Source organism: Lissotriton helveticus, chromosome 9 (assembly GCF_964261635.1).
Source record: "Lissotriton helveticus chromosome 9, aLisHel1.1, whole genome shotgun sequence".
In the NCBI taxonomy this organism is placed as follows: domain Eukaryota; kingdom Metazoa; phylum Chordata; class Amphibia; order Caudata; family Salamandridae; genus Lissotriton; species Lissotriton helveticus.
The window spans coordinates 65,761,768-65,774,679 of NC_136070.1; positions in this window are offsets into that span (position 1 = coordinate 65,761,768).

The window sequence follows — 12,912 nt, forward strand, 5'->3', positions numbered from 1 at the left end:
AGGGTGAAGAAAAGTGAATTCATCTTTGCTGAAAGAAATGGGGGACTTATTACATTTAATAAAATATGGGGCACGAGATTTGATTAAAACAAAAGGAAAGGATTTGTCGGTTAGTTATTTGGTGAAGGGCTTGATTGCGAATCATGACTCCGTTAAATGGCTATTTATTTATTTATCTATCTATTTATTTATTGTCTAAATGGTCACATAAGGCTTTTTCTATGGGAATATGTTGCTTTTATATGTCATCTGCTATTTTTTATGAAGTGTTTAAGATGTTAACAGAGACTATAACCTAACGTGATTTATTCACTGTGTTGTTTTAATGTTGTGTTATGTTTATGTTTTGTCATCAACATTGGCTTCAATAAAAAATAACAAAAAAAATAACAAAAGAGAGAAGGGATGGACATTAATAAGCACTATAAGGAAGGAAAATTATTCGGTGGGAATGGTGAAGGCCATTGAGGATGAAAAGAATACGTCCAAAAGAAGGGGAAATAACCTAAAGAGTGGTGTAAAGGGCTATTATAAGTGAATTCCATTTCAGTTGTTCTGAAATAAAAGACAAAGGGCCCGATGTAGGTAGGCCGTTACCGATCGGTAACGGCCGAAAATACCGAATCTGGGCCCTTACCGATCGGTATACTGGCATCGAGATGTAGGGCACAAAAAAAAGTACAAATGGGAGCGAAAACCGAATCGGAATGATTACCGAATGTAAAAGAATGCGATACGTACATACCGAAAATCGGATACAGTACGAATCGGTAACACACCGAATCGGATGCAAACACCGAATCGGTGCATGTACCGAATCGGTAGTGACACCGAATCGGACAGAAGCCGAATCGGTGCATGTACCGAATCGGTAGTGACACCGAATCGGACAGAAGCCGAATCGGTGCATGTACCGAATCGGTAGTGACACCGATTCGGACATAAGCCGAATCGGTGCATGTACCGAATCGGTAGTGACACCGATTCGGCCATAAGCCGAATCGGTGCATGTACCGATTCGGAAGTGACACCGAATCGGACAGAAGCCGAATCGGAGAACCTACCAATTCGGTAGATTCACCGATCGGGAAAATCCCCGCTTCGGACAGATGGGGAGATGTAGGGAGACACAGAAACACCGATTTTGGCTCAAAATCGGTAGAATCCACTCGGAAATTACCATGGATTACGATCAGGTGGTAACCAACTCCAACCCATAAAAACAGCCCCAAAATGCATTGCAACTTGCAGGATGGCAGCTTTTTATGTCATAGCGAGGCGGCTACGGCTACAGCAGCAAGGAGAGAGGGAATGGCAAAGAGAGGAGCAGGTATACAGACAACGTATCACCCTGGTCATGCTGACAGATGCTGAGATCCTACAGCGGTACAGGCTGGACTCAGAGACCATCACAGACCTCATTAGGGACCTCCAACCCCTGTTGCAGCACCCCACCCCAAGGGCACACGCAATCCCTGTGCAGGTGCAGGTGCTATGCTGCCTACACCTGCTGGCGTCTGGCAGCTACCAAAGTGTAGTCGCTGTGGCAGGAGGGGTGACCCAGAGCAGCCTGTCAAGGTTCTTCCACAAGTTCCTTGATGCCATGATCCAGAGGATGGCCCACTACATTTCCTTCCCTGCAACCCAGGCAGAACTTGTCCAGACCAAAGCAGACTTTTACCAGATGGCAAGATTCCCCCACATCATTGGCTGCATAGACGGCACACACATTCCGATTTGCCCACCATCTGACACAGAATACATCTACCGCAATCGGAAGTCCACTCACACCATCAACGTACAGGTGATCTGCAATGCGAAATGCATCATCACAGACCTGGTAGCAAAATTTCCGGGTAGTACCCACGACTCCTACATTTTCCAACAGAGCGGCATCTATGCACGGCTGATGGCTGGGGAATTTGGAGAAGGATACCTCCTAGGTGAGACACATCATCAGCCCCCCATAACCAAAAACAGCAAAGTGAAATACATGTATGCATGTAAGTAATTTAACCCCTTTTCCTTCTAGGCGACAGTGCATATGCCCTCCGTTCATTCATTCTCACCCCCTACCTCAACCCCTCTACACCCAGCCAAAGGAGGTATAACCGTGCCCACAAAAGCACCAGGAATGTTGTGGAAAGGACATTCGGCATCTGGAAAAGCAGGTTTAGATGCCTGCACAAGAGTGGAGGTGCAAGGCAGTACACCCCCATCACCTGTTGCAAAATCATAGCTGTCTGTGCAATGTTACACAACCTTGCGGTGAAGAAGGGCACTGAGGTGGAGTTGAGTGACTACGAGGACCATGATGACGACGAAGCTGTGCCACTAACACAGCCAGCTGGGGTGTGTACGCCAAGTGATGGGAGACATAGACGTGAGGAGATAACAGCAAACTATTTCTGAGTGAGTAAAAATGCACAGACAGGTGAATGGTTGTGTTGAATAAGCAATTTTTAATACTGTTGCTACACAGTTACTGCACTGATGTGCAACAAAACAAAGGTGTAATGTCAATGAAAACAAAAGTCTAGGGTCCAGGTTGCCTCACCCGCCCTTGCTAGGCTATTTCTTTGAGCGCTTTGCAGCCCCACTGTGGTGTCCCTCACCCCCTTCAGAATGACCAGCGGCATCTGCGGAGCGCCTGGTGCTCCTGCGTGGCTCTGACGCAGCGCTGGCCGGGCTGCTGCGGCTGCTGCTGTCCCCAGCATCCCCCAGGTCCAGGGCAGGATTTGCGGCAGTGTTAGAGATGATCAAGGCCTCCATTGCTGTAGTGATGCGGGCCATTCCCCTTGTCAACTCTGCGGTATTTTGAGCGAGACTAGACTCCATGTTGGCACCACGCTGACAGAGTTGTGCCGTTGCTGCAGCAAGGCGGCTCAAGGAGCGGTTCTGCACCCGGGCATCCCGCCTGCGCACCACCTCTTGCTCCTCCATTCTGCCACATAACTGTGTGATGGCAGTGGTTAGCCTGCCTAAACCTGCTACTGCCTCCTTGTTGGAAGCCACAAAGGCCTGAAATCCTTTCACCATTTCCCCCATCTGCAGGTTGTGCTGCAGGAGCTGGCGTTGGCATGCCATGATGGATTTCGCCTGCTGCCTTTGGATCTTCACCATATTGCCTTCGAGGCCCCGGAACACACTGGCCTCCCGTGCTGGGTCTGCAGTGGTGGGAATGGCACGGCGCCGGGTACTGCTGCTGCCCGCCTGCTGCGTGGGCTGGGGTGCCACTGGTGGGGGTGTGGTGCTGGCCGGGGCCTGAGCCCCTGCTCCCAGGACAGGGTGTACTGGAGCCACAGTGGTAGGAGCTGGTGTAGGTGGAAAGAGCTCCCTTGTCGGGGAGTTCTCTGGGGAGAATTGCAAGGAGGGTGTGCTTTGCATTTGTGGGGAGTGAAGTGCATCAAAGTCAATTTCCAGGTCTCCCTCAATATCCAGGCCTATGGTGTTTTCCTCCTCCTCCTCGGCAGCCTGACTCGTGCTCGGCCCTGCGAGTGCAGTGGTAGATGGTGCTGCTGCCTCCTTTGGCAGTGTTTGTCCGCCTGATGGTGCCCCTAGGTACAAAGAAGCATTTGTAAATAGAGTACCGATGTATTACAGTCAGTACAATTAAAGCATTCCACATGTCCTAGCATCTCCGTAGAATGTGTTCCACTGTTTCATGTCTTGTGATTCTGCACTGCCATATTTTGATACCTACTGCTGACTGGATGTACCATGATGCTTGTCTCTTGTATGTTGGTTGCAGTACTGTGCTGGGGTTTGGCTATGCATTGTGTCTAATGGGGAGGTGTCTGGTAGGGTGTGTCCTGATGCGCATGCCTCTTACCTGTAGCTGTAGCTCTGGCTGAGCTGTCCAGGGTCCCAATTCCGGTCACGCTCTCCCTCTCAATGGTGCTGGAGACCAGTTCCTCCAGCTCGGTGAGGGGTGGCGCCGGGTTCCTGCCACCACCAGTGACTCCAGCCTGCTTCTGGATCTCTGCCATCTTCCGTTTGGTCAGGCTGCGGATGTCGTAGAAGCGCTTCTTCAGCTCATCCAGGGACCTGGGGGTGACACCCACAGCGTTGACCTTCTGACCGATATCGCTCCAGAGCCTCCTCTTGGTGCATTCTGGCACATTGAGGGACAGCCTTCCGAATAGCTGCCGGTGCACCCTCACCACCTCCTCAACCAACACCTGCAGCTCGGTGCTGCTGAACTTAGGCTTCCTCTTCTGGCTGGACTTCTGGCTCTCACTCTGGTTTGCCATCTTGGTCTGAACAGTTCACTACCTCCTACTCCCACTGCTGCTAACTGTGACTGCTCAGCTCAGGCAGGCTCTCCAGAAAGTTCTTAATTGGCTGCACCTGCCAGGGTTGCCACTCCCTGTTTGGGAGGGGGAGGGGGAGCCACCTCATTGGCTGAAGCGGCTTTAACCGAATCGGCTATCTCCGAATCGGATAATACCGAATCGGTAGATTCCGAATCGGTATCATCTGATTCGGAGATAGCCGAATCGGTTTCTTCAATGCATTCCTATGGGCTTTTTGGCCATGGGTGTGTTTTCATACCTCCGATTCGGCAATAGCCGAATCGGCTTGTTCCGACTCGGCTAATTCCGATTCGGTGGTAGCCGAATCGGCTTGTTCCGATTCGGTGGTAGCCGATTCGGCTAGTTCCGATTCGGTGGTAGCCGATTCGGCTAGTTCCGAATCGGTGGTAGGCGATTCGGTAGTTTCCGATTCGGTCCGTGCTGATTCGGTACGTACCGATTCACATTACCGATGCCGACCGATTCCTTATTATTTCGCTGTTTGTTTCCTACATCTCGTTTTCCGATTTCAGAATACCGATTCGGCCCGCCTCGGTATTTTGGAATCGGAAATTCCCTTTTACCTACATCGGGCCCAAAAGGCCTGGCTTGAGGGCCTAATTTAGTCTCTCAGTCTGATACTAGGGGCCCGATGTAGGTGGCAAATACCGGTCGGAAACGGCCGAATTCGGCCGATTCCGACCGGTATTTGGCATCTTGAGATGTAGGGGGCCAGATTTGACAGATTCTGTATATTTACCGAATCGGTAAATTTACAGAATCTGTAAAATACCGAATCGGTATTTTTACCGATTCGGTACCTTCCAGATGTAGGTGGGACTCTTCTGAGTCCCAAAGGCCCTACAAATTCGGTATTTTAACACCCAATCCAATTGGGTGTTAAAATATCGAATTCAGGTGTGCATGCACATGTGTGCATGCACACCTAGCCATGTGACAGACAGACATGCCCTTAGGGCATGTCTGCGTGCCACATGGCGCACATGCCTATTTTTGGGGTGCCAGAGGGTGTCAAAGTGACACCCCCTGCACCCTTGCCAAATTCGGTATTTACCGATTCTGTAATTACAGAATCGGTATTGCCCATTGATTCCTATGGGCTTCAAGGCCCATAGGAATCAATGGGCAATACCGAATCTGTAATACCTACATCTCCCCCCTTCATATTTACCGACTCTTAAATACCGAATCGGTAAAATTCGGTATTTAAGAGTCGGTAAATATGAATTACCTACGTCTGGCCCCTAGTCTCTCCAGTAGAATATTCCAAAAAGTGGCTGTAACTTGTGAACCCCCGATCGGTTATAATGACCTCAAGTAACTCAATGAACAAAACTACCTCCTTCAACAACAAATGTAGATAATTCAACTGTGTGGGGATTTTGTTTTTTACAGAAGGGCCAAATTAGCTAATTTATTTAAATAACCTACAATCGCCCAGAACACAGCACACTCCTAGGAAGGAGAATGTTCTGCAACAAAATCCATTTGTGTGCCGGGCCACTGTTGACGTACCATGGAGAGTAGCTATAGCAATCCCATATGTAATGTAGGATGTCGTTTATTTTAAGTATAGACTGCGCATTCACCCACACATTCTGTTATGGTCTCTTTTAACTCAGGGCACCAAAGAAATCCTGGTGACACATTTGTGAGTCTTTCCAGTCCAGGATGTCCCACTTGATTTGTATCATGGCACAGACCAAAAATTATTTTTGTAATTCTTTCGGGAGGATGTTAACAATTTATCCTCAGGGAAGAGGTGTGGCGCAGCGGCCAGGGCGACTGACTCTGGAACCCGGGGGTTCACGATTCGATCCCCAGCGCTGGTGGCAGATCAGCCCAGCACCATGTGACGCTGGGCAATAGCGGCAATAGCCCGCTTAATCTTCCCGATGGCACCCAGGGCCTTGACACCTTCGGGTAATTGTTCGCGCTTTGCAAACACTAGACATTTACATGCAATAAAAGTTCCTGTTTAATCTCGCTCTTGGATTTGTATTCTTAGTCACATTCCCTTGAATAATCTCTCTTACAGCTTTTCTAACTTGATCTAATATTGCTGTGGGTCTAACACAGTATCTTGTGCTGGTAAGATAGAAGGAGGTAGTGTTCTGGAATCATTTCTGCTTCTTGTTGTCAGATAGCTCCAACTTGTACTCGCAATCCACTGGCACTGATGCACTCTTCCGCCCCTCACCACACCCTCCATCACTCACTCACAGTAGGAACATGTGAGCCAATAGTGAAAATGGGCAAAGAGACGAGAGATAAAACAGAGACACTGGTATCACTCTCTGACTCATCACTTGGCTGGGCACAGATGTCAGCATTTCAGGGTGACGAACAACTACAGGGGCAACCCACCAACCTGAACCAGGGGCAGTCAATAAATATTCCTAACAACAGTTGAGGAAACAATTAATACATAACAGTTGTCATCTATTCACACATAGGTTACTGTAAGCAGATTTCCCATTTACAAAAAAGGGAAAGAAGAAAAAGGGAAAAGGAAAAAGGGGAAAAGGGAACCATAAATCACATGAATCAAAAAAATCTTTAGGAAAATATCACAAATTTATTATAAATAGTTACATAGACACGCTCAGATAAATATTTGCTGGTTTACAAAACAATACATCACAAAAAGGACCAGACAGGTGGAAGACAACAAATATGTTACAAAAAAAGGTACAACATATACAAGAAGTATGTGTCGTCTAAAATTTATTGGCCACATAGGCGTCGACGGCGTTTCAACCGCTGTTCAATTGCGCGGTCATCATCAGGACAAAAATGGTTCACCGAGCGTCAAACAATTTCTGCAATTGCAAATACATGTATCAAAACTAGGAATTTGGGCTCCCTTGGAGGAAAAGAAAACGAAAAGAGAAGCAAAGAAAAAAGGAGAAGAAGAAAGAGAGCAGAAAAAGAAATGCTCCCAGTGAAAATGAATTAGGTTAGTTTGAAAATTTCAGCCAGAATCACCAAAGAGAGAAAATTTCCATTCACCTCCCTAGTGAAAAAAGCTACCACACCCAATCAGGGTGGACATCTAACGGCAATGAGATCGCTTTAGGTATTCCGTTATTTTCAACGTGGTAACAGATAGGAGATACCTTAACGATGTCTCTGTGTTCTTGAATTGAAACTGAAGCAGAACAAGATCCAATAATACTTAAATCTTACGTTAAACAGTCTCCTAAATGGTGGTACTAATGATGAAATATTCTAGAGTTCAAAGTTAATTTTTCTCCAAACATTGCTTATTTCTCAATACTTCTCTGAAATACTAAGAGACTGATTTGGATATTGGTGGATGCGATTGATGGGGAAATACTGGCACCCTCCCAGGAGCAAATGAATGAACCTCACCAGACATAGTTTGCTCAGTAACAGAGTGAGATTTATTTATTTGTACCAAAAGCTTGCATCATTGCTAATTAGCAAGGAAGAAGTCAGGGCTCCTGCCTTAGGGGTTCTCAGACCGCTTCTTCCCAGAGTGGCTAGTTTCTGGGTGCTACGTAGTTTAGCAATGCCTTGTCAGCGGAACTAGAATAAGGCACCAAGCCAAATATGGCTAACAGGGATGTGTAACATGCCAATTATAAATGGCTAGATATGGGCAGACCAGAAAGGCTGGCTCGGCACTGTGTAAGCAACTAGCACAACCAAATAAGGAAACTTATGATGATGTCAGGACAAGGAAAGTGACCTCTAAGGCTGATTCAGAATAGCTGCTGGAAGCTTGTCCAAGCAAGGTCAGATAGGAAGCCCTTTGCAGCTCTGGGCCTCATGTTAGTGTGAGTTCATACATATGAATTTATATGGAAATACATATATATTTTGCAACAGGGATATCCATCCCAACCGTACGGATATCCGTCCACCGTATTACAAGTTGCATAGGACACAATGGAATTGTAATTTGGTGGACGGGATATCAGTTACATTTGTGACGGAGTATCCTTGTCCGCCAAACTCGTAATCAGGCCCTAACTGTTTCCAGTAGTCCGTTGTGACAACTACATCTCCAAACAAGTCCTCACTGGTTCCTGTCTGAGGTGGTATATTGGTTAAACAAATGATGGATTGGCATGCGTCACAGAGTAATTACCAGTGGATGAGATTAATTCAAACATCCGACCAATTAAAAAAAAAAAATTCTGCGAGATGCCATACGTCACACAGGTATGCCCAGGCCCGGACTGGCCGTTGCGGGCACCGGGCAATTCCCCGGTCGGCGCAAGGGTGGGGGCCGTTTTGGGGTCCCTGGGGGCCGTTTTTGTGACAGGGCCGTTTTTGCAGCAAAGCTGCAAAATCGGCCCTGTAACAAATTCGGCGGAAAAGCGGCCCTGGTAAAGAGCTTGGTGGCATCCCCTCCTGCCTCAGGGGGAGGAGGGGGGCCGGCCGAGCACTTTGCCAGGGCCGGTTTTGGTTCCCAGTCCGGCCCTGGGTATGCCCAGGCATTGGTCCCATGCTCCTGTGCCATAAGACTCCAACTACACTTCACTGATGAGAGCCAAATAGGAAGAAGACCAGTCTGGTGTTGCAAGCATTTCCATTCATAGAGGAAAGGCCTTGCAGTTCAGGCAAATATGTTCCTATTGTTCCTACCAGCTTTTGCAGTTCAGCAACATTTACTGCTGCTGTTGCTTTGTGTAAGGGAACCGTACGGCATATGGTGAATTATAGAATTATTTGAGAAATTGATATTAAAAGCTTGATCTCTGTAGGAAGAATGAATGCAACTGATAATGTGTTGGTATTCAGATATCACTTTCCCTAGCCCTTGGGAAGGCTAAAGCCCATTTTGACTGTTGAGTGAGTAGCTACCCGCACGTATCATTCATATAGTGCTTCATAACCCTGACGCAAACTTGGCGCACAGCAATTTTGAGCAGGTTCCTGAGAGCCCTTCTGGTGTATGTTTGAAAGAATGTTGGTAGCAGCTTGAACAAATTGGGAAAAGGCTAATCGATGTTTAGAAGAACAGGTGCAGCACATAAACATACTTGATGCAGATAAACACAACCGTGCATGTGCATACTGACCATCTTTGTGTATAGATTGCTATAAGATGAGGTAAACGTTGATGGTGTCCGTATAGTTCACAGGTCACTACCCTGTACCAGGCTGTAGATGCTGGTGAATCAAACAGATATCATCCTGTGGTTCTGTAGACCTATCCATAGAGACCTGGTTGTGTGTGGAGTGTGTGTGGAGTGTGCATGAAGTGTGCATGGGGTGTGCATGGGGTGTGCGTGGAGTGTGTGTGTGTGTGGAGTGTGTGTGGAGTGTGTGTCTGGAGTGTGTGTGGAGTATGTGTGTTGAGTGTGTGCATGGAGTGTGTGGAGTGTGTGTGGAGTGTGTGTGGAGTGTGCATGGAGTGTGGATGGAGTGTGGATGGAGCATGTGGGGAGCGTGTGGGGAGTGTGTGTGGAGTGTGTGTGTGAAGTGTGCATGGAGTGCATGAAATATGTGTGGAGTGTGCATGGAGTGTGTGGAGTGTGCGTGGAGTGTGTGGGGTGTGTGGAGTGTTCATGGAGTGCGTAGAGTGTGTGTGGAGTGTGTATGGAGTGTGTATGGAGTGTGCGGAGTGTATGGAGTTTGTGTGGAGTGTGTGTGGAGTGTGTGTGGAGTGTGCCTGGAGTGTGTGTGGAGTGTGCATGGAGTGTGTGGAGTGTGTGTGGAGCGTGTGGAGTGTTCATGGAGTGTGTGTGGAGTGTGCATGGAGTGCGTGGAGTATGTGTAGAGTGTGTGTGGAGTGTGCAGAGTGTGTGTTTAGTGTGCGGAGTGTGTGTGGAGTTTGCATGTAGTGTGTGTGGAGTGTGTGGAGTGTGTGTGGAGTGTGCATGGAGTGTGTGTGGAGTGTGTGGAGTGTGTGTGGAGTGTGCATGGAGTGTGCATGTAGAGTGTGGAGTGTGTGTGGAGTGTGTGTGGAGTGTGTCGAGGGATTGTGTGTGGAGTGTGTGTGGGGAGTGTCCATGGAGTGTGTGTGAAGTGTGTGTCGGGTGTGTCCATGGAGTGTGTGCGGAGTGAGTGGAGTGTGTGTGGAGTGTGCATGGAGAATGTGTGGAGTGTGTGGCGTGTGTGTGGAGTGTGCATGGAGTGTGCATGTGTTGTGTGGTGTGTATGTGGTGTGTGTGTGTGGAGTGTTTGTGGTGTGTGTGTGTAGAGTGTTTGTGAAGTGTGTGTGGGGTGTGTCCAAGGAGTGTGTTTGGAGTGTGTGAAGTGTGTGTGGAGTGTGTGAAGTGTGTGTGGAGTGTGTCCATGGAGTGTGTGTGGAGTGTGTCCATGGAGTATGTGGGGTGTGTGTGGAGTGTGCCCATGGAGTGTGTGGAATGTGGGTGGAGTGTGTGTGGGGTGTGCCCATGGAGTGTGTGTGGGGTGTGTCCATGGAGTGTGTGTGCAGTGTGTGGAGTGTGTGTGGAGTGTGTCCATGGAATGTGTGTGGAGTGTGTGTGGACTGTGTGGAGTGTCTGTGGAGTATGCATGGAGTCTGCATGAAGTGTGTGTGTAGTGTGTGGAGTGTGCATGGAGTGTGTGGAGTGTCTGGAGTGTGTGTGGAGTGTGCATGTAGTGTGTGGAATGTGTGTGGAGTGTGTGTGGGGTGTGTCCAGGGAGTGTGTGTGGAGTGTGTGTGGGGAGTGTTCATGGAGTGTGTGTGGAGGGTGTGGAGTGTGTGGAGTGTGTGTGGAGTGTGCATGTAGTGTGCATGGAGTGCGCATGGAGTGTGTGTGGAGTGTGCGTGGAGTGTGTGCGGAGTGTGTGTGGAGTATGTGTGGAGTGTGTGGAATGCGTGTGGATTGTGTGGAGTGTGCATCGAGTGCGTGGAGTGTGCATGGAGTGTGTGGAGTGTGTGTGTGGAGTGTGTGTAGAGTGTGTGTAGAGTGTGTGTAGAGTGTGTGTAGAGTGTGTGTGGAGTGTGTGTGGAGTGTGTGTGGAGTGTGTGTGGAGTGTGTGTGGAGTGTGCGTGGAGTGTGCGTGGAGAGTGTGTGGAGTGTGTTTGGAGTGTACGTGGAGTGTACGTGGAGTGTGTGTGGAGTGTGCGTGGAGTGTGTGGAGTGTGAGTGGAGTGTATGGAGTGTGCATGGAGAATGTGTGGAGTGTGTTTGGAGTGTACGTGGAGTGTGTGGAGTGTGTGTGGAGTGTGTGGAGTGTGCGTGGAGTGTGTGGAGTGTGCGTGGAGTGCGTGGAGTGTGTGTGGAGTGTGTGTGGAGTGTGCGTGGAGTGTGTGGAGTGCGTGTGGAGTGTGTGGAGTGCGTGTGGAGTGTGTGGAGTGCGTGTGGAGTGTGTGTGGAGTGTGCGTGGAGTGTGTGGAGTGTGCGTGGAGTGTGTGGAGTGCGTGTGGAGTGTGTGTGGAGTGTGCGTGGAGTGTGTGGAATGTGCGTGGAGTGTGTGGAGTGCGTGTGGAGTGGTGCTTCACCCCCTAGAAGTCCTTGCATGTGAGTTTAATGTTCTTGCATAAACTAAAATCTACTGTAAGGATGATACACTACAGTATTCTTATTCTTATCAGTATTACTACTAATATTAGTAATAGTATTAGTAGGAGTTAAAATAATAATAATGGTTATCAATATTACAGTTTATTTATGTTTATACAAGACATTCTCTTTATTATTAGCATTTGTATATAATAATAAAAATAGTAATGATGATGATAATAGTCATAATAATAGTACACACATGGTCTTTGGTTGAAAGGTCCTCGGTGTTAGGCTGCAGAGCTGGAGAGTACTCAAGGGGACCCCCAGGCAGCAGTAGAGGGGGGGGTGGGCACTCCTGAGCTCCACAGAGGGGCACTGTTCATTACACCGTGGGGGGGGGGTGAAGAGCTGAGGTACACAATCCAAGGCATCAGGAATGTACTGGGGAAGGAATCCAGCCAGGTCAGAGGTCAAGGTGAGTGTTCTAAGTTAGAAACCTGACACTGTGAGCTGCCAGGGCTGGGCCTCCTGCAGCAGAAGAGGTAAACACGTGTCAGAGAGCGGAAGTACACATGGAGCGCTCCTCACTCCTGAGACTGCCCTGACACTCCACAGAGCGGGAGTACACATGGAGCTCTCCACACTCCTGGACTGCATACACTCTACAGAGCGGGAGTACACATGGAGCGCTCCACACTCCTGGACTGCATACACTCTACAGAGCGGGAGTACACACAGAGCGCTCCACACTCCTGAGACTGCCCTGACACTCCACAGAGCGGGAGTACACATGGAGCGCTCCTCACTCCTGAGACTGACGACACTCCTCAGAGCGGGAGTACACATGGAGCGCTCCTCACTCCTGAGACTGCCCTGACACTCTGCAGAGCGGGAGTACACATGGAGCGCTCCTCTCTCCTGAGACTGACGACACTCCACAGAGCGAGAGTACACATGGAGCGCTCCACACTCCTGAGACTGACGACACTCCACAGAGCGAGAGTACACATGGAGCGCTCCACACTCCTGAGACTGCACTGATACTCTACAGAGCAGGAGTACACATGGAGCGCACCTCACTCCTGAGACTGCCCTGACACTCTACAGAGCGAGAGTACACATGGAGCGCTCCTCACTCCTGAGACTGCACTGATACTCTACAG